The 27,851-nt window shown below is 46.4% G+C and overlaps 1 long non-coding RNA gene across 1 annotated transcript; it reads right to left on the reverse strand.

Moving 5' to 3' along the window:
* Nucleotides 1-27,851, reverse strand: LOC146173494 (uncharacterized). The gene is made up of 3 exons (XR_014702305.1): nt 27,708-27,851; nt 17,984-18,067; nt 1-60 (listed from the first exon to the last, which is right to left on the reverse strand). It is a non-coding gene; the product is annotated as an uncharacterized LOC146173494 (long non-coding RNA).

Below are 27,851 nucleotides of genomic sequence, written 5' to 3' on the forward strand. Positions count from 1 at the left end.
GCTAGGTCTAACCGCTCGTCGCTGTGTGCCGTGTCCGTGGTCCCCGAGCCAGCGCTGCGTCTAACAGAAGAAGGATTAAAAAAGAATTAGAAGAAGAAGAAGAGTAGGAGAAGAAGAACAACAACAACAAGAAAAAGAAGAACGCACGGTCACCCGCACCTAATGCTTTCGCTCCATATTATTGTACCTTTCTATTTTTTTTTTTTTTTTTTTTAAGAATACCCTTCGGTTCCTCTGAAATTAAGGGTGTAAGCCCACTATTACTACCAGATAGAAAAATCTGGCTCTAAAATGCATTGACGTGTGCATGACAACGTGTCACCGGTCGTTATAAGCTAGCAAAGAAGCAGCCTAAGGCTGTGTTGTGTTGATGGGAGACACCAAACAACGACAGAACAGCACCCGCCAGAACAACACCCACCAGAAAAAAAAAAACGACATAGGCAATAAACAGCACAGCGACAAAGTGCACGGAAAAACCAACACGACGACTAAACAGCTTAACCTAGTACGGTGCAGTGATGCGGGGGAAAAGGGAGAGTGGTTTGAATATCACAGTCATAAATGCAAAGGGCATAGCCATTTTAACTATTTGTCAATATAATTGTTATGTACGAACATAGCCTTACGGTACGAAGCGCATAGGCACAACCCATACGGCAGCGGCGTTTTCAGGTTAGGTTAGGTTAGGTTAGGTTAGGTTAGGTTAGGTTAGGTTAGGTTAGGTTAGGTTAGGTTAGGTTAGATTAGGTTAGGTTAGGTTAGGTTAGGTTAGGTTAGGTTAGGTTAGGTTAGGTTAGGTTAGGTTAGGTTAGATTAGGTTAGGTTAGGTTAGGTTAGGTTAGGTTAGGTTAGGTTAGGTTAGGTTAGATTAGGTTAGGTTAGGTTCTATGGCGCAGTACACAGGAAAACAGCTCTTCTTATCTACCGTGTACACGCTTCTCTTTAAATGACCCCTCGCAGTGCCGTATTATTTCAACTTCGCCCTTATCACGAATCATGTGGCGGACATTATTGTCAAGCACCATGCGTTGCAGGTCAGTGGCTAATGCACTCTGTTGCCGATCACGCGGTCGTGGTATCCAGTACTGGCCGGGGTGGATACTCATATCGACAGTATGAAACGAAGAATACTGGTCTGATCTAAATTGCCACTATTGAGAGATAGAGAGAGAGAGAGAGCACTTTATTTGCCCCCGTCAGAGAGTATGGATGATCGGTTGAGACACAGCTCCCCCTTTCACCGTCCATCTATCCCCTATACATCGGCAGGAATCAGTTGGCTTCCGGCGGCCTGGGCTTGACGGATTACTTTTTTGGCGGGCTTGTTCTTCCTGGCTGTGAAGGGAGGATTCTCGTGACTCTTTATCTCCATGTATCCCGTTTAGTGCTAGGCAAGCCCAGAGCATGTGATTTGGGATCGCTATGCCTTCACAGTTTTTGCATTTGGAAGAGTGCACTACAGGATGCCATTTGTGTAGGATATACGAGTTTGGGAAGGTGCCCGTCTGCAGGTTTCGCAAGATTAGTTCTTTCTTTGTGAGACTATTAACACCATCAGCCCGCTTATGTCCACGCCAGAGGAAATACCTCTCCCAATGACCTGTAATTGACCTTGCTAGCTCCAGCCACCTGATCCCAGCAAATTCACTTTTTCCCCTCCCCGTTACAAAAATTACGAGTGACTTAGCGACTAAAGTAATGAAAGGCGAAAGCCTGAGTACCGCATTCTGCTACGCAACTGGTACTAATTTATTTAATTAATTAAATGCAATTATTTATTACTTCGGTGAATGATTAATCATAATTAGTTAAATAACGAGTTAATTAGTCATACATTGGTAACTAATTAGTTTATTATTTAGTAATGGATAATTGATTGACATATGGCCATATAAGGCACGCATTCGCGCATACTGTGGTGGTGCTTTATGATTGGTCGAGACCTCTATCACGTCATCCCGTCTCGGCCAATCAGAATGCCGCAAAAGCGGGACACATTTTGTCCACGACAGCATGAGCTATTAAAGGCTTTCTCCTTAAAACGGCCTCTATGTATCTGCCGTCCTCTGCTACGTTCCCCTCTCTTACAGTGCCCTGGTACCTGATTAACTAATCCCCTATCGCATGTTCGGGTAAAATGCATATCATTTCGATGTTATCTGGAATAACGGAATAACGTTAACCTTATTTGAGGCATGGTGTCCTTATTTTAATTTCCACAGCTCACTGCCCCCTTCTTCTCCTCTATTTTTCCCCAAGCCTTGGCGTCAGGCTCCCATTTTTTCTCCTTCAGCGAGCACTGGTGCGGTACGAATCAATACTCAGCACTACCACTGAAACATGGAGCCGAAGCTAAACATTATTTGAGTACACTTTTAAGCGCAGACTTCCTATAGGCGGAGAGACTTGACAGAGACCCAAGCAAGCAGCGCTGCAAGAGTTATCGGAAAGAGGGCGCCTTGCCGCCTACGCCCGCGCGAGCCGCTGCACATAAGTTATCCGGCTCCCAAGCAGGCGCGTGCCACGGTCCACCCGTGGTATGACGTCAATGCGAGCCGGCCACAGTGGGGGCTCTGCGTCTTAATGGCGACCGTGATACGCTTTCACGCGCGCACACGGAGCAGCGGGGGCGCCACCGGAGGTCACGCCTAATGAACGCGTGCCGGGGCCTAAGACGGCCTCGCGTGACCTTTACCCCCGCCGGCAGTGGCTCCCCCTTCTCGACCCCCTGCCTCGGACGGAGACCTACTAGCGTATTATGGGCTCCTCGTATAATGCTCGTGCTATCGCCAGCTGGGAGGCCAAGAAGAGACGCGTACTACGTACGAGCTTGTTTGGTTGCGAGGTCCTGTATATTTTTCCGAGCGCCTCGTACGGGAGGTCGAGTAGAAACCGCGTGTTTTCCGTATGACTCGTGCCATATGAAACACACACAATTCATATGGACTATTATCCTCGTCTCGACCCCAGCGCCGACGGAGTTGGACCTTCTTTCTGTATTGTGGCCTCTTGATATGACGTTCGTGCTGCCGTCAGCCGGGGAAGCGAGAAGATATGCGTACTGTTTGCTTGCTCGTCCGTGAGGTCATGTGTGTTCTCTGTCTGGCCCAATTTGGATTCAGCGGGCTTTGCGCGTGCCTCATAGAAAACGTACGGAGGCCATATGGTTTATGCGGGCAGCAGAAATGCATGGAGAACAAACGGAATGCACATCATTGAAAGCGTGCGGAAGGCGTATGGATATCTAGGCGTATTCACATCGCACTAGCAATTCACTTAATAAAAGAAGCCTGAAAAGATAGTTTGGCCCCTACAGGCTCTGCGATTGGTTTTATGGTAGTAGTAGTACAATAATAATAATAACAATAATAAACACGAATGTTCGGAGAATGGAACAAGAGTAAGTATAGAATATACTGAGAACGAAAAACAAAGCCACAATAACGTCATCAATAGCGATATCAGGCAGGATTACCATCAGGCTGGGATCGAACGCAAGCGCTGCCTAAGAAGAAAAGACAATATTTGGTCTCTTTGGAGTCAGCCCCATAGTTATAATTTAACCGGTAGTTCTATGCAAAAGATTCCGGCCAATTAGCCATCTAATTTGAGTCAAGAGCTATAAAAGAATTTAACATTTTAGGCAGGCGAGAGAAACCAGTTGCATACAACTGCCATCCGTCTTGCGCATCACATGTAACGTTTTGAATTTAATTGCCTAATTGCGTATGTTTTTCTAGATTACTGATTATTGACTTCAGACAATAGCGGGTATTTGCAGAGTTAGAGAGCACCTTCAGCAACATCACTTCAAAATTTGCGATAAAGAAAGCCACACGTGTATATTTTTTCTCGCAATGCGACGAAAACCCGAGAAATGCAAAAAGAATCACATGGCTACCTTTTTCTTTTCTCGTATTATTTGTCGTCTCTCAAACTCAGCCTTGCTACATGGTGTCGTTGTTGTTGTTGTTGTGGCTGTAGGAAGAAGGAAAAGAAAATGCACGGGCCTGCTACTGGCTCTGTAGCTGAGCCACCTCCGCTGCCTCGTGCGGACAGAAGAAAAAATAGAGAAGAAAGAAAAAGAAGAGGGAGAGAAAGACGCGCGGCGCAACAACAGCCGTCGTCCACCACCTGAGCGGTGGCGGGTGTAATAACGGCTTACAAGAGATAAAAATTTGGTGGCTGGCTAGTCCCCGCCGCAAGCGGCGTTGACCTGCCGTCCCAGCCCCGTCCAGGAACTGCCACCCTTCCTTACATGGTGTCGTGAAATACGAGACCAGACCGCTCTGGAACAAACGTGATCTCGAGCTACACTATCTACTCTGTTCGGACTGCTTTTCGGCGTGTTATGCAGCCTAATCTCGAAGGTAACTTGTCACCTTTAAACTAATTGCGATCGAGAAAGAGTGTCTGTTAAACACTCGATTTAATAGCATGCATGTTGCTATTGTTGCCGCCACAAAGTCGTCTGCTTGCGGGCCTAGTAAAAAGGTTTTCTTTAGAATCAATGCCTGTCGTCATAAGCACGTGACAATGCCCAGTCTCGTATACGTGGAAGGGGTGGTGTGAGAAGTACGCCCCATAGTGTTTCACAGGACTGGGAGGAAGTTCAAATGCGACCTTAGTGTTGCTAGTGAACTCGAAACTGTCATCAGCCGCACTAAATATCGGGCCAGATCTTTTTTGTAAAGGCTGCATCTCTCGAACAATGCCGCATAGATTGCGACCACATTGCGACTGCTTTTGTTTTTACCGAAGTGTCACGGTTACTGTCCAGGGTCTGACACGCGTACCTGCACGAATACAAAGAAGAGGAAAACAAGAGGTAAAGGTCTACAACCCACCACAGATATGACTAAAGTCTGTCCCTATCTCACGCCCGTTCCAGCCTCCTATCTGCTTGTTGTTGTTGTTGTCCAAATAACTTATGGCACATACCCACAGAGGGGGATCGGCCAAGAATCGGGTAGCACAGAATTTTTTTTTTTAATATACTTGCATAAAAAAATGATTTGAGGGGTAGAGGAAACAAAACGGGAAATAAGTGAAATATAAAATGAAAAGTGGTAACACTCACAGGAGATTGACACTATAATTGTAGAACAAGTGATGTTTAAATATTTAGCAAGGAAAACGATTTGAGTCCAGTCAAAAATTTTGCATGGCGGTAAAAACAGACCGGTGACTGTGCCCAAGGATGGTGGCGCCAAATGATAACAATCTGCTTATCAGCCCGTGCTTGCATAGCCTTTTCGTCATCCTTTGCCTTTGTCCGCTTCTTCGTTTTCTCATGTCTGCGTTCTTCTCAGTACACCGAGAATTCTTCTCCCCCGCGTAGCAAGTTTAGCAACGCACCCCACAAGATGACGCTGAATGCTTCTCAATCGAGAGCAAACCTGCTTTTAGTCACGGTGCTCTAAGCACTAGAAGGTTAGCGTAAACGAAACGCTGAAACGCCTGGGTCACGTGCGGCGGCTATTTTGTAAAAGAAGCCTTTCAGGGGAAGTGGGTCGTGACCAGGGCGCTGGCAATAGAGGCGTCGAAGCACTCACCCAGTAAGAAACGCGGCTCGCTTTATATACGGCCTGCATTCACGCCAGGCCAGTCTTTCAAGACTGTCCCCGGCAGTCGCCGACGTGTTGGTGCGAGATTCTTCTTCCCACCTCGGCCAACAGAGAAAGCGACGGTGCACGCCTCTCCCTTGAAGCCATCGGGAGAGCGTTCAACAGCAGTATGAATGCTCTCCGCAGCTCAGAGCGACAATGCTTTACGACGGTCTCGCGTGGAATAAAAGAATTGCATCTTTTCCTTCTAGCGTCCTTCAAGAAGCGGGACTGGCAATGCACATTTCTGCGCCGCGCCCGACACAGAAATAGCAATAAGTAACCCCTAAGTTTTAATTTCATTCATTCTGTGTCATACGTAGTTAATTAATGCTATTCGTACAAAGTGCATGAACACTAATCGAATGATCATAGCTTCAATCGTCCAGGAAATGGGTATGCGTTCTCGCTAACATTGAGGCATCATATCTTTTTTTTTTGTTACCACTGTTTGTTTGTTACCACTGCGCCCCCGCCGCGGTTGCGAAGAGGTAAGACTCCTGACTACTGTGCCGAAGTTCCCGGGTTCGAACCCGACCGCCGGCGGGTGCGTTTCGATGGAGGCGAAACGAAGTGGCGACCGTGTACTGTCTCTCCAGGTGGTCGAAATTTATCCGGAGCCCTCCACTATACGGCCCCCTTTCTCTCGTTACCCTTTCACTTCCACCTTCCTCCCGTCCCTTACGGCGCGGTTCAGGTGTGCACAGAGCAAGTGACAGATACTGCACCTTTCCTTTCCTGGGAACCAGACGCTGGCACGGAGTTCGGAAAAGTTTTAAATGTCTTATTATATTAAGACACTGCGCCAAGTGTCTGTCACACTTCTTTCTGTGGACACCTGAACCGCGCCGTTAGGGAAAGGAGGAAGGTGGGAGTGAAAGTGGAAAGAGAGAAAGGGGAGCCGTAGTGGAGGGCTATGGAGTAATTTCGACCCCCTGGAGATCTTTACAGCGCGCTGACATCGCACAGCACACGGAATCCTCTTCGTTTCGCCTCCATCGAAACGCAGCCGCCGCGGTCGGGATCGTCCAGCACAGTAGTCGGGCGTCTTACCACTGCACCACCCCGGCGGGCCTGGTTTGGGTTTTGGTCAAAGCAAAGCGCTGTATCTGTCTCACTTCTCGGTGGACACCTGCATCTACTGCAACAAACGGCATGCAGTTGGTGGTACACATGCCTTCGGTTCGAACCCATATCGCAAACTAGCCTCCAACTTAACTAGCAGGTTGTTGTCGTGGCTGTAGGAAGAAAGAAAATAAAATACACGGGCCTGCTACTGGCCCTGTAGCTGAGCCACTTCCACTGCCTCGTGTGGACAGAAGGGAAAATACACAAGGAAGAAAAAAGAAGAGTGAGAGAAAGACGCGCGTAGCAACAACAGCCGTCGTCCGCCACCACCGAAGCGGTGGTGGGTGCAATGACGGCCTAGAACATAAATATTCAGTGGCAAGACAGCCCCCGCCGCTAGCGGCGGTGACCTACCTGCCCCAGCCCCCTCACTCACAATTAGCAGGTTGAGGCTAAACTGCAAGCGAAATGGTATGGCACCAGCCTGAACGCTGCACATAAAACGATTGTGTCATAACTTTGTTACGAAATCATGTGTGTATTTCTTCCGGCACAAAAGCAACCCAGGCTATGAGAGACACCGGGCTCTGGAAATTTCGACCACCTAGGCTTATAGTGCACTGACAAGAAGGCGGTACAAATGTAGCTTTCATCGTATATTGGTGACTAAGATATTATGCCTTACATGACGTTCGGGTTTAGGTTACCTTTTCAGCCACAGGACGTGTCACTGCAACTGAAGAGGAATATTGTCGATCCCCCGTGCAAACGCAACAAACAGTACGGTCATACTGGCGCTGTATCTTAAAGGGACTTTCGACAACTTAAACAAAAAAAAAATTTGAAAAACAAAATCACAGATGTGATTCGAACTTCACTCCTCCCGACCACCACAAGATCTTTGAAAATCTACAGGGTATTCGATGAAGAAAAAGTACATTTAGCTACATCAGGGCTTTCATGCAAGACACGCAAGTGCACATCAAGATTGGCGACACGAGGTTGGAACCGATGCTCACGGGCACAGAGGGGATACCTCAGGGAGCGGTCCTTTCTCCACTGCTGTTCACGTTGCCCTCGTGTACCTGCTGGAAGAACTTAATGCTATGAGGGGAATCCACCACGATCTTCATGCGGATAGCGCAACCATATGGACAACGAAGGACAAATTAGTACAAATGGAGGGGACCTTCCACGAGACTGTCATTACTATGCTTGAAAATCATGCAAAAGAATGCGGACTGCGCTATTCCACGGACAAGTTGGAGGTCCTTGTTCTGCGCGGGAAGGAGGATACTTCACCACTAGAAATATTGGTACACAACACGGGGTTGCGGACTGTTTATCAACAAGGGCGTAAACGCAGCAATCACCAAGATCTGAACGATGTGCGAGCAAGTCACCCTTATGATAAAAAGGCAATCGGACTACCCATGAAAACATCTACGAAGCGCGAGTTACACCTGGCGGTACACAATACAACTGATGAATTGATTAGCGCGCCCATCATACAAACCAGGTAATGCGACTGACTCCCACCAAGATAGGCCGCAAGGTTTTCGAAGATTTAAATGCTTTCCGCAACAAGTGGCTAGGAGAATTCCCAGTCGGAAAAAACTACAGACAATTTTCTGATGGTTCGACGGAATTTCTGTGCGGTTTTTGACAGGAAACCTGTTGTGACAACAGAACATTCTGTAGTAACATCAGAAATTTCAGTAGTTACAACAGAAAAGTGCCACAGAACTACAGACAACAGAAATATACTACAGAAAAACTGCAGAACTACAGAAAAGTACTACAGAACTACAGAAAAATTTGATGGTTACGACAGATGTACAGGATATTTTGTCGTATTTTTGACACAGTTCGGTACTTTTTTTCGACTGGGAAAATATATGCCCAGAGTGGAAGAACAAATTCCTTACGATTCCGCTACCCAAAAACATGCACCCGGAACGTCATCATGCTAGACGAGTGGCGAGCGCTATTTAACGATTGCTATACGCCGGGAGAATTCCCTTTGTGTAAATAAAGTTTTTCATTCATTCATTCAAGAGAAGCAGCCTTCATCGTGGATGTTTCGGGTCCTGTAGAGAGGATATCAACAATCTTAGTGGTGCACGAAATTCAAGTCGTGGACGTGGTTTCAGTTCGTGTTGGAGAAACACTGCCGATGGAAGTGGAGACAGCCTTAGCTGCGACGTACTCCGCTTCGAAATACATTGTTACAGATTCCCAGGCGGCTTATAAACTATATGCGTAGCAGATATCACGCCGCGAACCCGTAAAATTTGTCACTGCTGCAACTTCAGCTGCATGGACGAAGCTGATATGGATTCGAGGTGACCAGGCAGTTGACGGAAACAAGCGTCCAAACGCTTCTGCCCGAGATTTTCTTCCCCGGAATGTCCGAGCTACGTAATTTAGGCTCCCCCTCTCCATAATAATAATAATAATAATAATAATAATAATAATAATAATAATAATAATAATAATAATAATAATAATAATAATAATAATAATAATAATAATAATAATAATAATAATAATAATAATAATTGGTTCACAGGAAGGCGCAGTATCTGCCACTCTTGTTCTGAGGACACCTGTACCGCGCCGTAAAGGAAGGGAGCAAGGTAGGAGAGAAAGAGGAAAGAGAGAAAGAGGAGCCGCAGTGGAGGACTGCGCATCAATTTCGGCCACCTGGAGATCTTTAACGTTCGCTGGCATCGCACAGTACAAGGGACGTCTCTTCGTTTCGCCTCCATCGAAACGCAGCAGCCGCGGTCTTGATCGAACCCTGGTATTCCGGCACAGTAGTCGGCAAAATTGTTTGTTTATTATCCGTATACCGAGACACGTAATCATCATCATCATCATCACCAGCCTGACTACATCCACTGCAGGGCGAAGGCCTCCCATATTTCTCCACTTAACCTGTTTCTGGGCTAGCTGCCTCCACTTGACCCCTGCGAACTTCTTAACCTCATACGCCCACCTCTTTCTGCCGCCCCCTGCTACGCTTTCCTTCCCTTGGAATCCAGTTTGTTACCCTAAGGGACCATCGGTTATCCTCTCTTCGCACTACATGTCCTGCCCATGCCCATTTCTTCTTAATTTCCACTAGAATGTCAGTAACTTGAGTTATTTCTCTAACCCACTCTGCACGCTTCCTATCTCTTAATGTTACCCCTACCATTTTTCGTTCCATAGCCCTCTGGGTTGTCCTCAACTTTAGAACTCTCTTGGTTAGCCTCCACGTTTCAGCCCCATAGGGCACCTTAACCTAATGGCACCCCTTAATAATAATAATAATAATTGGTTCACAGGAAGGGAAAGGCGCAGTATCTGTCACACTTGTGTCTGTGGACGCCTTACGCTGTAGGTTTATGTAAAGCTAGAGAAACTTTCATTCGTAGTTTCATGACCTTTTCTTCTTCAGAGGTGACGCAAGGGCTATCTATCGTCTCATTTTTGCCAAGCATGGTGCGTTTGGGGGTGTGTATATACACGAATTATACAATGCTTCATTGTCATCTTCGTGTGAAGGTAGGCTCTTTACGTTATGTTAACAGCATAGCACCCACGGCCTTTATTATCCCTTTCCTCTTATTCAGCATGGGTGAATAAAAGAATAACTGTTCTGACGAAAAACATGGTGTGAACAAATCACCAGTTGGTGGGCGCCATAGTCGCCACCCCGACACATAATGCGGAAGGCAGCGGATGCGATTCAAACTCATGACGAGCCATTCAAAAGCAGGCGGCGCGAGAGTTCTGGCCATTATTACACTCGGCAGAGACAGCGAAATGCTGTCGTCGCGTGACCTTTATACCCGTGCAGAATGCACACTGCCTTTCCTAACCTCGGCCACTCGGCCCCTCCCTCACTTTTATTCCCGGACGTATAAATAATCTCCGGCTGTGGAATGCACAGGCATTGCCCTAGCCGCCGAACTCCCCCCTCGAGTTCGTGCAGTCACATTCGAATGCAAAAAGCAGCTGCAGCAGCAGCATCACGACACGGCGTCGCCGGTCGCGCTGTTTACCTCAGTGCACGCCCGCCAGGTGGCGTGACGCGCGCCAATTGTCGTCGTCGTCGTCTGTGGACAATGCGGCCTAGCGTGACTACACACCCTGATGGAGTAAGGGGTCTTTGTCTTTCCTCTTTTTCTAAACCTTTATCTCTTTCTCCCTCCCTCTCCCTCCCTCCCTCTCTCTCTCTCTCTCTCTCTCTCTCTCTCTCTCTCTCTCTCTCTCTCTCTCTCTCTCTCTTCAAGGCAGCTTTGCGCTGCACTCCGCTTCCGGCCCTCCACTGCGGTCTCCTTCGATTCAGTTGAGAGCGCGTTCTCTAATCGGAGTTAGCCGGTGAACTCTTCTGTCCGCTCTCGATCGTTGCTTTCGTATTCGCGTCCTTTGTTTGCCTAGCCCGAAAGACTAATGGTGCGTTCCGCTCTGGGAAGGGGCACCGGGAAGAGTGATTAATGTATCTATGGTCGTTGCAGCCGTTGCAGAGACGAGAAACATGGCAGTATGCACGTATGGCATAAAAAAACTTACCTGAAAAATGTTCCAGCATGAAGCACAAAGTGTGTCCGGAAAGGCGTTGAGGATGTTCCTCCGTGACAGAAGGATAAATGTGTGAACAGTAAGAGTAGGCCCCTTAGACCGTCGCTCATAAAAGTGATGTGAAGTCGTGGGTGCAACAGCAGTCCAAAAGTGCCGTCTTAGCTAAAAATGAATAGGCCGCAGGATTTGCATCTGAGTCATGTAATAGATCCCATAGTGTACCCCAAAAGGCAATAAAAATATTTTCAAGCAATTTCGAAACTAAGGAGGGGCCATAAACGAGCCACTGCTGGGCTAAGTAGCAAACCATGCAGCATGATTACCTTTGGCAAAGACGGTACATTCTTTAAATTTTATACAAGGTCATAAATTTTATACACGGGGCTACCCGGCAGCGACACCAAAAGGCAGAAAACTGGAAGAAGTAGTGACGCAAGAAGGGTTATCGACCCTCACCGATCCCACTTACCCTACGAGGCTGGGAAACAGTGTCAGTAGAGATACGTGTCCTGACCTGACGTTCACCAAGAACATACAAAGCGCCATTTGGAAGAATACCGAACAGCACCTGGGAAGCGATCACTTCATACTCTCTCTGGAGATAAGCACAAATTCGTGCAAGCGCAAAATAGGTATCGCAAGAGTTACGAACTGGGACAGGTGGAGAAAGGCCCAGACATCTCCTGCAAACCCTATTACCGACTTAGAGGAATGGGTTAAAGATGAGGTGCACACTTTGAAAGCCTTTACAAAAGAGGTCTGCACGACAGAGGACTGCCCAGCGGTCGATCCGCACCTTCTACATTTATGGGAAGCGAGGCACTCATTGACAAAGAGATGGCGCAGACAGCGGCTTAACCGCAAACTCAAGAAAAGAATAGAGGAGATAAACAAAAAGGCAGAATCTTATGCCATATCCTTAGCCAGACAGAACTGGAATTCGCTCTGTGATGGTATTCAGGGGAAGATAGGGGTGTCAAAGACTTGGAAGCTCCTACGTGTCCTAATCGACCCCAGCACCAGCAAGTCGGCCAGTAAAGACAGGCTCACGAAGATCGTACACGCCACCCCGGGTACGGACACAGAGTTGATGGAAAAGCTCAAGACTAGGTATCTGTGCACGGACCAAGTCGTGGAACAGCCGGAGTATTCTGGGCTGCCGAATCCCGAGCTGGACATCCCACTCACGAAAGAAGAAATCAAAGCAGAAATCGCGGCTATGAGAAAAAATGCAGCTCCAGGTCCAGATCAGATAACAGCGAAGCTCTTATTTAACCTCAGCGATGACACCATGACCTCGCTGGTGGAATGCTTCAACGAGCAGCATTGGGCTACAGGAACGTTACCAATATCCTGGAAGACAGCCGAGGTTCGGTTCATTCCGAAGCCGAACAAACCCCTTAAACTGGATAATCTAAGACCGATATCGCTGACCTCGTGTTTGGGGAAACTCATAGAGAGGGTCATCAACACGAGACTGAGTAGATACTTAGAAGATAACAACCTCCTACCTAACACTCAATTCGGCTTTCGCCCACACCTATCAACACAGGACGCCCTGTTGTACTTGTACAAAGACCTCCTTGTGACACCTCCCAAGTCACAGACAAGGGCCATCCTGGCACTTGATTCGAAAGGAGCGTTCGATAACGTTCTACATAAAAATATCCTGCCAAGCCTCGCCGATACCAACTGTGGCGCAAGAACCTACAACTATATCAAAAACTTCTTATCAGCCAGGCAAGCCACTATAAACTTCGGTGGAATAAAATCAGATCTCATCACTCTAGGCCCGAGGGGAACTCCGCAAGGGGCGGTACTGTCACCCCTCTTGTTCAACTTAGCTATGAAAGATCTACCAGGCCTTCTTTCCGAAATTCCCGGCATCAAACACACATTGTATGCGGATGATATCACTGTCTGGTGCAACTCGGGGAGTGACGCCGAGATCGAGGAGCGTCTTCAAGCAGCAGCGGACACGGTGGCCCGGTACGCCAGGGAGAGAGGCCTCCAGTGTGCGCCGGAAAAGTCCGAGTTGCTCATTCTGAAGAACCCGAGGACACCCCTAGCACAGAACATCTCGGTGTATATAGAGAGCCACCCAGTACAGAGACCCACGGAGATCAAGATCCTAGGGCAGTATATCCCGCAGGGGTGACAGAACACCACCACTATGGAGAAGCTTACAACATCCACCGAGCAAATCCTCCGGATGATACATGGTTTGGTTGGTTTGTGGGGTTTAACGTTCCAAAGCAACTCAGGCTATGAGAGACGCCGTAGTGGAGGACTCCGGAAATTTCGACCAGCTGGGGTTCTTTAACGTGCACTGACATCGCACAGCACACGGGCGCCTTGCTTTTCGCCTCCATCGAAAAGCGGCCGCCGAGGCCGGGATTCGATCCCGCGTCCTTGGGAACAGTAGTCGAGCGCCGTAACCACTGCGCCACCCCGGCGGGCCGGATGATACATCTTATCCGAAATAAACACCATGGCATGAAGGAAAGGGACACCATCCGCTTAGTGCAAGCTTTCGTGATCTCGCGGATAATGTACGGGACGGCATTCCTTAACCTCTCCAGGTCGGAAATTGAAAAATTGGAGACACTCATCAGGAAAGCCTACAAGACGGCCCTGGGGCTACCGAACTCCACGCCAACGGCCAAGCTCATGGCTCTAGGAGTACATAATACCCTCGAAGAGATGTGGGAAGCACAATGGCTCTCACAACTCAATAGGCTCGCACTTACAACACCCGGCAGAGAACTGCTCGAGAAGATCCATGTTAATCAGCCCTATACAATTGACCAGAGGGAAGAGGTCCCACGCGATGTGAGAAGACGCATCAACGTGTTCCCCATTCCGTGGAATATGCATCCCGCATATAACATCGAGAGGAGGATAGCAAGAAGGGAAGCCCTGCAGAAGAAATGGGACAAGCAGACTAACACCCTTTACGTGGACGCAGCAGGACCACAGAATGGAGTCATGACTATTGTAGTCTCAACGCCTGCGGGGTCGATGGTGAACTGCGCCTCGGTGAAAACATCTAACCCCACTCACGCAGAGGAGGCAGCTATTGCATTAGCTGTAGCATCTAACCCCAACGCCGTTGTGCTCACTGATTCCCAGAACGCCTGTCGCAACTTCAATTACGGATTAATTCATAAGTCAGGGTTGTCATTGCTAACTAAGCACCCACCCAACCAAGCATCAATCATCTGGTTTTCCGGTCACCTGGAACTACCAGGAGGAAACGAAGCCGCTCACAGGCATGCCCGAGCTCTTCTATACCGGGCGTCTCCCCCTAATGACCATGAAGGGTACCGTGACCTGATAGGTTTAGCAGTGTATGCTGACAATCTCGCGCCATACAGAACAGCCAGAAAGGAGTACCCAACACCACACAAATCCCTCAATAAGTTAGAAGAGAACATCCTTAGGAGACTACAAACCAACACATACCCAACTCCAGCTAAATTACACCTGTGGTACCCTACACTATACTCTCCGCAGTGCCCACACTGTGGAGAGGTAGCTAACCTCTGCCATATGGTGTGGGAATGCCAATTTAATCCCTTAGTTGACCCCATTCCCAACCCCTCGGAGGAGCAGTGGGAGGCTATTCTGCTCAGCGATGAGCCTGACCGTCAGCACTGGCTGGTGGGGAGGGCCAGCGCAGCAGCAGCAGCCAATGGACTACCGGACTAGGCGGCCCACCCACATGTTCTGAGAATACTGAATAAATAAAGATGTTTTCAATCAAATCAAATCAATACAAGGTCATCGAGGAAGAAGACATACTTAAGATACAATTTTGGTGACCACAAATAACGTTAATCACTGGCACGGCCACTTTAGTTTTTGGCTTACGAGACCACTGAACGCAGTCCGAGATGAATCGCATATTTCTTCACGAATTGCAGTCTGTGTTACAAGATTTCTACAGTCACAGTATTCTAGAAAACGAATCCAGAAAGCCAAAGTGCAACGCGAAAAATTAGGTGAGAACCTTGTTCTTGTCACCCAGATATCACTAAGCTTTCCAATAGTCATAAAATTGTTATGCAGCTTCAGTAATGGTAAATTTTACAATAAAACGCTACGTAATAAAAATTGACATCTAGTGTTACGTGTCGTATCGTAAATATTATTTTAACGCTTTCAGTAACCATCGTTCTAATGCTGTGTGTTGTAATATCTGTTGTAATATAAACTTGTTCAGCATTCAAACCAAACAATGCCGTGTTGTTAATGCTGTTAGAATATTTAGGTCATACAAGCAACTTTGCAACTCTGTTTCTATCATTGTGTGCAAGCACTGATGTCGTTTCCCATAAAATAACTACGTTCCATACCCAGAAACATTTTTCCACTATCTCTCAGGCTGAGACCATCACAGGTCGCATAACAACCATTTTATTTTTCAAAATCAACAGATAAGAGGACTGGGCAGTTGTGCCACAGATTAACGGCGCTGAGTTACAGTTTAGGAGTGTGCACAACGCGAGAAAGTAAAACTTTTTGAACCAGAATGTCTAGGTAATAATAATAATAATAATAATAATAATAATAATAATAATAATAATAATAATAATAATAATAATAATAATAATAATAATAATAATAATAATAATTTGGTGCACAGGAGGGGAAAGGCGCAGTATCTGTTCCGTCACATTTGTTTCTGTGGACACCTGAACCGCGCTGTAAGCGAAGGAAGGAAGGTGGGAGTGAAAGTGGGAAGAGAGAAAGAGGAGCCGTAGTAGAGGGCTACGGAGGAGGAGGAGGAGGAGGAGGAGGAGGAGGAGGAGGAGGAGGAGGAGGAGGAGGAGGAGGAGGAGGAGGAGGAGGAAAAACTTTATTTAGCCCTATATTACTTGGCGGTTTTTGGGACGTCTTCAGAGATGTCTGCTTGTTGAATCCACAAGAGTGTTCTCCGTCGACTTTGTCCACTTTTGCACAATGGTCGGAGTAACTTCGACCACCTGGGGTTCTTTACCGTGCACTGTAGGCCGTCATTGGACCGTGGACGACGGGTGTTGCGGCGCGCGTATTTCTCTCCTTCTTTTTTCTTTCTTCTCTATTTTCTCTTCTGTCCGCACGAGGCAGCGGAGGACCTCGGCGGCTGCGCTTCGATGGAGGCGAAACGAAGAGGCGTCCATGTGCTGTGCGATGTCAGCGCACGTTAAAGATCCCAAGGTGGTCGAAATTACTTCGTAGCCATCCACTGCGGCTCCTCTTTCTTTCTCTTTCCATTTTCCCTCCTACCTCCCTACTGAAAAACCAAAAGTTCTACGGGGCAATAACCTCATAAAATCTAATTTAATCGCATAGTCTCATACGGTGCACATCATTATTATAAAATATCGTACATAATTTATGATAATGTACAAGAAACTATGAGAACTTATGCAATTATATGCGACTTGTACGTGATTTCTTATGTGAATTGAGTGAGATTGTGTGAGAAAATGTGAGGTTATTGCCCCTTACAGTTTTTTCAGTAGGGCTTCCTCCCTTCCATTACGGCGCGGTTAAGGTGCCCACAGAAAACAAGTGACAGTTACCGTGCCTTTCCCTTCCTATAAAGCAATCAGGCAGCGAAGGTGGCTCAGCTACAGAGCCAGTAGCCGGCCCGTGCATTTTCTTTTCCGTCTGCCTACAGCCACAACAACAGCACACGGAAGCCTGTTCGTAATTTGCCTCCATCGAAATGCAGCCTCCGTCAGCTGGGTTCGGACCCGGGAACTCCGGCATAGTAGTCAGGCATCTTAGCCACTGCACCACCACGGCAGGGCTCCAGGGTAATGGTGTTTCAGAAATTCTAACATCTGATATAGCTATTAATATTGACTAGCTACAAATTCCTAGTTGGAACTAGACGCCTAATAGTTGAAAAGTTTATTATAAGAAATTAGTTGACCAGCTTATATTTTACTTAACATTATTCTCCCGTGTTCTGATGGCGCCAGCATGTGCTGCAGAAGCCGTATTTATGTCTCTAATATCCTTGATATATAAATATTTGTGGCCGGCTTCCATCAAACAGTGGTAATCGGAGCCCCGTCGCGGAGGATCAGTGGTTAGGTTGCTCAACTGCTTAACCCAATTACGCAGGTTCGAATCCCTGCGTAATTGGTGTTTCGACGGAGGCTAAAAGCAAGGCCTCCGCGATGTCAGTGCACGTTAGAGAACCGCTGTCGATCGAAATGTCTGGAATCCTGTACACTATACGGGTCCAAATCATAGCCCCGAGGTGCTTTGGGACGGTAAACCCCACAAACCAAACTAGGGCGTATATTTCAGAGCCAGCTGAATTCTCTTTGCCAGGTTAAAAGGAGCGCACAGTACAGGGGGGAAAAAAATGAATAACTCTGCGCTGGTAATACGTAAGATATGAACTATAGCAGCAATGCTTGTTTTATGATGCACGAGTATTTCCATTAGAGGTGTGTGCTGCTGTCTATATCAGGAGACAATGCCTAAGACAATACGAGAGTCAACCCTCACCCAACACGGCTATGTGCCGTATTTTTCACGTCATACGTCCCACAATTCCGTCTGCCGCAGTTTTCCTTAGTTAACTTTTTTTTTTTTGAACAAATAAACGCTAGTTAAAATTCCAATGCGCGTTCCCAGTGTTTTGATAAGATTAAAAGCACCTCTATGGAACAATCGCCTTTCCCTCGACGTACTAATTCGCAAGTAGATGGAATAAGCACTCATCTTACCAGTAAGCATATCCACAACAAACCTCTTAGCAATGGGTATCCGCATCCACAATGCTTGGGAGGAGCGAGCTGAGGCACATATCACTGGACAAAGAGAAAGACAACACACGCATGCTGGAAGGCAGTTCCTAAAGATGCTATAGGATTCAAAAGCCTTGAAGGTAACTCAGCAAGACATACTCCATACAAGCACTCCATACGAGCACTCCATACGAGTACTTAATACAAGTACCGCCCATCCTGCGCACCATACTCACAGAGTTTCACAAGCAACGCAGAATTCCACTGTAAAAATGGCAAAAGAACAGGGCACCCGGGCGCGGGGGGAGTGTGATTTCCACAAGGCAATATCTGCTGTAGCAGTCGACGATGGTAATATTTCGGTAATGAGCACAACGGCAGTGGGAATTCGGCCACGATCGACACCTAAAGTTATAGTCCCGCAATTAGGCCGGACGTCAAGACACTCTGAACTACGTGGGAGTATCAGGGAACATATACGACGACCCGAGGTTTGCCAAACCTAGCCCTACAAGATGCAGATAACGGAAGTTTTCATCCCACTGGTCACATTCTATGACATATAACACAATATTACAAACTCACCCGCGGAACTTGTCCACCATATGACATGACTCCCTGGCCACAGTTACGCACGAGAGTCAACCCTCCCTCAACACGGCCGTGTGCCACACTTCCCTTACTGCGAAGAGTTGGCCGCTCTCTACAGCATGGTACGGGCCTGTCAGAATAATCCACAGTTGATACGACTGTGATAACAACAAATGCTCAGAATATAGCCAGCCTCCATAAATAGCATTTACTGATTACTAAAAAGCATTTAACTCAGTCCAAATCTCAGCAGTCATGCAAGCATTGCGAAGAGAGAGAGAAGCAACTTTATTTGCACCAGATGTCGTGAATTAAGGCAGGTGGGTCCTGTGTGGCCTCCAGGTGGGAGCGAAATCCTAGGCTCACGAAATAAGTGCAAGTTGTGTGTTCCTGTCTGGCTTGGTATGGAGTTGGTGCCAGCTTTCCGCAGAGGAAGCTGGCAGGAGGGCCGGGGCGAGTTATTTCCGCATCCCCAGAGGATGTGGGTATAGTGCCTAGATTCTAGGCACTATAATGTGGGCCTGGGTGGCGGGCTCTCCATTGTTGCAATTTAGACATGCGGGTTCGTATTCCCCGTTAGTAATTAGTGTTAGTCTGGAGTGACTAAGAATTGAGTGTGTCTGTAATCTGCAGAGCAGGGTGGCTTGCACTCGGTAGAGGTCTGGATAGGGAGGCGGGAAAAGGCGTCGCGTCTCTTTGTGAAAATTGGTAATTTCGGCGAAAGTCAGGGGGGCTTCAGCGAGTGCGTTTGGATGCGTGAAACCGACCGCCCGGATTGTTAATCCTCGGGCAAGTTGGTCGGCCCCATCGTTTCCAGAGTTGCCCGCGTGGGCGGGTACCCAGACTAGGCTAAGTTTGTGGTCGGGAGTGCAGCCGCGCAGGATGCATGCAATCAGGGCCGTATCTTGAAGTACTGGAATGTATCTGTAACGCTTTACAGCAACCATAGTTCTGCATAAACAAAGTAGCAAAATTCGCATAAAGAAAAGTGTTAGGCAAGGAGACACGATCGCCCCAGTACTATTCACTGCTTGTTTAGAAGAAGCATATTCGAAGAACTAAATTGGGAGCAGTTAGGGATGAGGGTGGATGGAAAATACGTAACCAATCTGCGATACACTGATGGCATTACCTGCTATGTAGCTCAGAGGATGAATTGCAAAGAATGATTGATGACCTAGAAAGGGAAAGCAGGAAGGTAGGCCTAAAAATTAATATGTAGAAGGCTAAGGCAATGCTCAACAGCATAGGGCAGGAACAACAGGGGCGGAATAATATAACGATTCTATTCCATCCGAAAACCATTCCATTCCGTAGCCTTCTCTGCCATTCGCCGGTTAAAATTTGAATTTGTACATAATAAGGTTGCGTTACAGGACGTCACAGGACGTCAGAAGTAAGTTCACGCAGTCGTCACCTCATACGCAATTTTGACGTCCTCGCCGTGGGAATGAAAAAGATTTTGGAATCGCTATATTATTCCACCCCAGTTTACAATAGGTAGCGAAACACTGGAAGTGGTAATAACCGCACATCCGGACCATGAAAGCGAAATAACTAGAAGAATAAGATTCACACGGAGTGCATTTGGCACGTGCTCGCAGACTATGACCGGCAGTTTACCGGTATCGCTGAGGAGGAAAGTATAAAACAGTTGCATCTTACGAGTTGCATCATTCACGTTGCCGAAACGTGGAGGCTAACGAAAAGGATTATCCTTAACTTGAGAACTACGTAAATAGCTATGGAACGAAAAATTGTAGGGGTAACGTTAAGAGATGGGAAGCGTGCAGAATAGATCAGAAAAATAACGAGATGGCATCCTAGTGGAAATCAAGAAGAAGAAATGGGCATGGACAGGGCATGTAGCGCGAAGAGAGGATAACCGATGGTCGCTAGGTATAACAAATCGGATTACATAGGAAGAAAGGCGTAGCAGGGGGCATGCAGAAAGTTAGGTGGGCAGATGAGGTCAAGAAATTCGCAGGGGTCAAGTGGTTGCAGCTAGCACAGGACCTGGTTATTTGGAGGAATATGGGAGAGGCCTTCGCCCTGCGGTTGGTATAGTCCGGCTTGTGATGATGAAGTTGATGATACTGATGATGATGATACTGATGATACAATTCCTCACCCAACCCAAGAGCAACGGGAGAGTGAGTTGTTCAGCTCAAGCCCGGGGCAGTAATGGGCACTGGCCCAGAGGACACAGCGGGCAGCAACATCTAATGGGGATTTCTCCCCTGACGGGGCTGGAACAGGTAGATCACCGCCGCTTGCGGCAGGGGCTTGCCTGCCACCAAATTTTTATCTGTTGTAGGCCGTCATTGCACCCGCGACCGCTTTGGTCGTGGACGACGGCTGTTGTTGCGGCGCGCGTCTTTCTCTCCCTCTTCTTTTCCTTTCTTCTCTATTTTCTCTTCTGTCTGCACGAGGCAGCGGAGGTGGCTCAGCTACAGAGTCAGTAGCAGGTCCGTGCATTTTCTTTTCCTTCTTCCTAAAGTCACAACAACAACATCTAATGGGTTCCTGAACTGACGACTCCAAGAACAGTTCAGTATTTTCTCTTAATAAATGTTTCCCGCTCTTCATATATAAATATAAATATGCTATCTGCTTCTTTTGTGTTCGAAGAGCTGAGAAGGCAGCAGTGGTGCCCGGCGGACATATCCAGCGTCTGGGGTTGACGTGCGTCAAAGACATTGTTGCGAAGTCTCCGCCTTAAAAGTCATCGCCTTCTCTGATCTTTTCCGAAAGCAGCGCGCGCAAAAGTTTCGTCACAGTGAGGGCCACGTCAGGAAAAGTCCGAAGCCTCTAATGCCAAAAAAGGCGCGATTTTTTATGCTGGCTGAAATCTGCTGATAGGGGCTCTGTTGGTAGATTTCCCCTCACGTGTCACATTGTAGCAGGCACCCAGCACCTCCACCAGATGTGTAGATGTGTAACAGTTGCTACACAGAAGTGAAGAACGCAGAAGCACAGAAGTGCAGAAAACTACTGCAGCGGGGGAACGAGCGCACCAAGAATGGCACTACACTTCTAAGTGCTCTACTGCATACTACATACTTTTTTTTTCTCTTATAAGCCAAAACACGGCCAAAACGCATATGTGAATATAACATGGGCTGCACCATCGGTGGCAATCTAAGAGCAGAGGTTTTAGACCGTGCAAGCTTGAAAGTAATTAACATTTCTACCCTGTGAGTCACAATCCACTCTTTTGTAGATGAGTATCGATAAATAAAAAAAAAAATCTTGTTCGGTGCACTGATACTCCCTTGGCGCTTTATTCTGGTTCTTCCGCTAATATGGTGCTCTAGTTAATAATAATAATAATAATAATAATAATAATAATAATAATAATAATAATAATAATAATAATAATAATAATAATAATAATAATAATAATTAGTTCACAGGAAAGGAAAGGCGCAGTCTCTGTCAAACTTGACTGATTGATTTATAGGAAGAGAAAAGCGCGGTGACTGTCCCACTTGTTTTCTGTGGACACCTCAACCGCGCCGTAAGGGAAGGGAGGAAGGTGGGAGTGAAAGTGGAAAGAGAGAAAGAGGAGCCGTAGTGGAGGGCTACGGAGTAATTTCGACCACCTGGGCATCTTTAACGTGCGCTGACATCGCACAGCACACGGACGCCTCTTTGTTTCGCCTCCATCGAAACGCAGCCGCCAAGGTCAGGTTTGAACCCGGGTACTCCGGCACAGTAGCTGGCCACTCCACCACCCCGGCGTCAAACTTGCTCTGTGGACGCCGTAGGGGAAGTAAGGAAGGTGGGAGTGAAAGAGGAAAAAGAGAAAGGGGTGCCGTAGTGGAGGGCTCCGGAGTCATTTCGACCACATAGAGATCATTAACGTACACTTGCATCGCAGAGCACACGGATGCCTCCTGCATCGAAATGCAGCCGTCAGCGGTCGCTCCAGTTATTGAACACGAATTTGTAAGTCTGATTAGTGAATCTGATTCACGATAGAACATGAACTAGTGAGTCTGATTCACGGCAGCAGCGGCGGCCTCATTTTAATGGAAGCGAAAGGCGAGAACCTCCACACATTAGCATTTTTATGCACGGTCAAGAGCGGCGGCTGTGTATATTCTAAAATTTGTCTGGAGGCTGCAGCCACGTATTTTTTCATGCAGTGCTCTTGTCCATAAGCCCGGCCCCCCATATATCTCCGCGGTGTTTCGTAAAAAAAAAAAAAAAAAAAAAAAAAGAAAAAGAGAGAGAAACTTGCCAACCATTATTATAGTAGTTCATCAAAAGCAAGCCTCGATTGTTGCGTCATTCCTCGTTTGGCCCGCTGTGACTGAAATGTAATTGGGTTCCACTGCAATGTTTCAACCTCTTTGTTTGTTTGTTTTTTCTTTGCGTGTGTGTGGACTTGAAATGATTCGTAAAAACCACCCCTCGGTGCAGGCCAGCCACTCACTCTTTTTTTTTTTTTTTATCCAGATCCTTCATTTTTCCGTTAGCTTCCAGAGTACTTGTTGCTAACTCTGCATTATCGGAGATTGTGCAGAGGTTACGCTGAAGCAAGAATTTAGAATTCGGTCCAATAAGAGGACAGCTATGGTGTAACCACTCCCTACTATTCCGAGTTTATGATCCCGAGTCCGTAGCTATTTTTTGTATCGAAAATGCTGAAGGGTTAGGAAGAACAAAATAAAAATATCTAGGCTTCTTTTTAAGATAATGTATCGTCTATATAAGAGCTTAGCGTATAAAGAAGGAGAAAAAATACACGTGACATTAGGCGCAGCTGTATACATGTAGTCATTTCCCCCGGCCAAAAAAGTGGTATATGTACTTTCTCCTGTTGTTAATGTTGTTTGTGGTGACCTCTTGCAACATGGCACGTAAAATTTTATTTTCCCGCATCCTCCATGAAAAACATTTTGTTGCTGTTGTTGTTGAGACTTGACTAATCGTAAAATGGTAAGCGTTAGCATTAAATATGTTAAGCATATTTAACGAAATGCTTTGGCTTCTATTTTTGGCTTTATAGCTTTGAAACAAAAATGATCTACTTAACAAGCAAGCGAAAATATCGATTGTTTGAGGGAAAGAAAAAGCGCACAAGACTTCACCTTCCCCTCTCTTTCTGTTGATTTTCTTATATATCTATTTTGTCGCTTTCTTGAGAACATCCCATTAAAATCACTGATCGGCCTTTCCAAAATCTACTTCTCACGGCGTTTAAATTTTTCAGGGCAAGAATTTGTGTATGCTCGATTTGAAAAAGGTAATTGTTATAATTGTCATTTGCGACATGATGTTGATGATTTCTTTTCTGTTTGGTGTAGCTGTTATTGTATGCTGTCTTTGCCAAAAGTAAACATGGCTCTTAATACCGCTCCTAATCCTAAAGCCTAATGTCATCCAAACGATGATAACAATGTGACGCTCGCGTATAAGTCATGCAAGCTAGCGTCACGCGAGTGATTCTCGTAAGCTTCAAAACCGAAGAGCTCACGTCACGCGAGTGATTCTCGTAAGCCTCGAGTTGGCGACCACATGTGTCGCTATTCCGCTGCCAGCCTGCTTTCGCACGGTCACGGTGTCCCCTTCTATGATTGTGCATTTCGTTTTCCACGACGCGGTGGCTCAGTGCTCGGTAAAGAACACCAGTTGGTCGAAATTTCCGGAGTCCTCCACCACGTCGTCTCTTATATAGGTCAAGTCACTTTAGAATGTTAAACCTGAATGTAAGCCTGAACATTCTTATTAATTGATCCTCTGTCAGTGGTTCGTGCTCCCAGTGACGTAAGGTCGCGAGGGGATGACGTCGCACTATACACCCTATTGACCATCAAGTTTAGCTGGTGGCAGTTTTGGCAACCCTGTATTGTGGAGACGCCATAACGTTGGCAGGTTCGAAACTAAAATCACAAAACAAAATGTCTCCAAAGCGTCGGCGCCGGTCTACCGGCGTAATTCCTACTGCGCGCCGTCCATTTGTCGGACACTTAAGATGCCGTTTGGAACGCCGTCCAACCAGAGCTCGGATTTCACCGACGCTGCGTCATGATTCGCCGGAGGCCCTCTCTCTCTCTTTCCCCCCTCTTCGATGTTGCTTCGTGCGTTCCATGGTTTCCAGTAAAGCTGCAATGACGTCACGTGAATAAGCTCTATAGCCCCGGCGGAAATCGTCACCACCGAGAATCTAATCACCAGAAATCAATCATCTCGGTGGTGACTCAGAAGCACGCCTGTAATGTCCCTTGCTAGCACAAAAGCGCTTCATATGCACACCGCATAGGACCAAGAATGACGGGGCAAAAAACGGATGAAAGAAGCGATTACGGACAGAAACGGAAAAACGTACAATCAAGATTAGAATGCAATTAGAAGTGAAATACGCACAGAGATGGAATAAAATCACAGTTGTTCATAATCACGAGAATCTGAACCAATTTGTACGTTATCATTTTTCGCAACGACAGCCATCGCCCCATTTTGAGTTATAGAGTGGATGGAAACCGTCCTCTCAATTCTTAAAAGTTCCCTATAGATTTTAGCGCGTTGTTTTTTTTTTTTTTACTAGTGCGTGAGACATTATTTATTACAGTTAACACCGTGGTATTCAAATATAACCGCAAAATAATTCGTAACATAATTTCTTCGCTCAGCTGTATTTCGGTTTTAACAGCCGGTCAAGGTAGCTATGACGTCAAAAGTCGTCATAGTTCACTTGAGGGATGGAGAAAATCGCAGTACAGCCTTAGCAGCTACTTCTTAACTCTTAACTTTCGCGTAGTAGTGAATTAAAGCCGCAAAACACTGAAAAACACCGTCCTTTTCTGCCTCACGAGACCTATATTGACCTTTGATGACATAGACATCGCTTGACTGCATGCCGAAGGCAAAACCATAACAAGAAAAGAAATTCAATTGTAAATTATTTTGTGGCCGTACGCGTTTACCTTGTGACGAGTCCTGTACGGTAACGTTTCAAGGATCGATTATTACAGGGAAGACAACAACCGAAAGCAACCGAACATTTGGTGTCTATATTCCTTCAACATATTACAAAAGGTCAGGATATTTTTGTGCGCGCTTGGAGGATGTGATTTCGCTGTTGGCGACGTCTGGGGCGTTGCACGGTAATGAACGATAATTCTCGAGTCTTTTTTTTTTTATTTCAGTCTCATTAAAAGAACACCGTTGACAATGAGGATAAGCAGGTGCTTTGATTGAGCGCATTTACACTGTGGTCTCAGCTGTGGCTCCTCGTCGTATATTGTAGTCCTCTTGAAGCTACATATTAAGCCCTAAAGCGTTTATCATTGCTCACTGTAATGCCTTCACCTTCACTGCCTCTTCCAGATTGATTGTATGCTTCACTCTAGAATGGAACTCCTCGTAAAGTTATCAATATTTGTCATTCCAGTATCGCGACATTATTCCTCGCGGCTACAGCCAACGTGAAGCTCTAGGAAGGCATCGAAGAAGTAAACAACGGAGGCAGGAGAGGTTGGAAGCTGTAAAAGCAACACCATTTCTAAATGGTACGTTGTAGGATAAAAAAAAGAAAGGCTGCAGACTGCGCTTAGCTCTCCGTAAGAGCGGAGACAGCGAAAGCCACTTTACGGGACTGTTTTCATTCAATACATCGTCATTGTCATCGGTACTCGCATCCGCATCACTAGCGCTAAATCATCAACTAAACGAACACCCACTGTATCGTTACTACATCATTATCAATTGTCACTGTCATCGCTGCTGTCATCCTCACTATCGCTACTATCATCATTATCAACTACAAATGCATCGTCATTGTTACTATCATCATGATCACCATCTGCAGAGTCACTGTCATCGCTACCATCATCATTGCCATTAACTGCAGCAAGGATGATAGTACAAGGAAAATCGCTAGACTACCATCACTATAATTATCATTAACTGCAGCTTCATTGTCATCGCTACTATCATCCTTAGGATAGAAAATAAAAATTGTGATCTTTTTCTCACGAGTCCGGAGTGGAGTATAGGGGTATAAAGGCGTGCATGCAGCATGTCGAAACGTGATGGGGCTGGGACAAGTAGACCACCGCCGCTTGCGGCGGGGGCTAGCCTGTCACATAATTTATATCTGTTGTAGGCCGTCATTGCACCCGCCACCGTGTTTCGGTGGTGGACGATGGCTGTTGTTGCGGCGCGCGTCTTTCTCTCCCTGTTCCTTTTCTTTCTTCTCTATTTTCTCTTCTGTCCGCACGAGGCAGCGGAGGTGGCTCAGCCACAGAGCCAGTAGCAGGCCCGTGCATTTTCGTTTCCTTCTTCCTATAGCCACAACAACAAACGCTTCACTCATCGTTTCAGTTGCACTTCGACACCGGCGTCTCTGCGCAACGTGTATTGTTAACGGCATGGTTTCATGAGGCAGAGACAATGATGTTTTCCTCTGCGTAACGTCGCTGCTGCTGAAGATGAGCAAGAAGTGCGATCGCACGATTTGAAACTGTCGGTCACCCTCCTCATTGAACTCATTAAGCTACACACAATAGGACTTTTAAATTGCAGGTATTACGACGTTATTGGTGTATAGTGTGCATATGTAGTGGACGGGAGTTCAGAATTGTTGCGCCCTGTCCTTATCTAATCAAAAAAAAGAGGGAAAAGAAGAAAATTATGAAATTTCAATAAATGTGGTCTCATATAGCAGGGCACTATGTTGCCAGGCAGTATTATAGACATTACTACGTAATCCTCTACGCAACCTGTGATAGTTATCATGGGGATGCTTAATAACCACAATAAATCAGGCTGGTTCGCTGCTTTAACTTGAGCGCCTAAAAATGTTGCAATACGCCGCGAAATGCTGCGATTTTGCTTTGAGTTGACAACATTGTTACGTCACGAAATTATACATTATAGCTTTATAGGTATAGTATAAATAAATATCCGTCACTAAACGTTAATCGCAACGGCAAACACTTCCTTTCCTGCCGCCATAATGAATGCGTTTGTTTTTGTTTGTTTTTTTTTTCTCGAATTTGCGAGAGCTTTGACTTTTATGCTTGATCGGGTAACGAGCTATTTTGATGGCAACATATATTTAATGTACTGAACCAAAAGCGGAGGAGACAATCGCACTCACATATATACGTGCTCCCCATTTCTGCAAACAGCAGAGGCCGCCAACTTTCTGACGCCTCAATCCATCGTTACTTCGCAAATCAAATACATGCTGCAGAGCGCACTAAACTGCCTACAACAACATCTTGAAACCATCCTAATTTAA

Source organism: Amblyomma maculatum, chromosome 11 (assembly GCF_055883805.1).
Source record: "Amblyomma maculatum isolate TAMU_Amacu chromosome 11, ASM5588380v1, whole genome shotgun sequence".
In the NCBI taxonomy this organism is placed as follows: Eukaryota; Metazoa; Arthropoda; class Arachnida; order Ixodida; family Ixodidae; genus Amblyomma; species Amblyomma maculatum.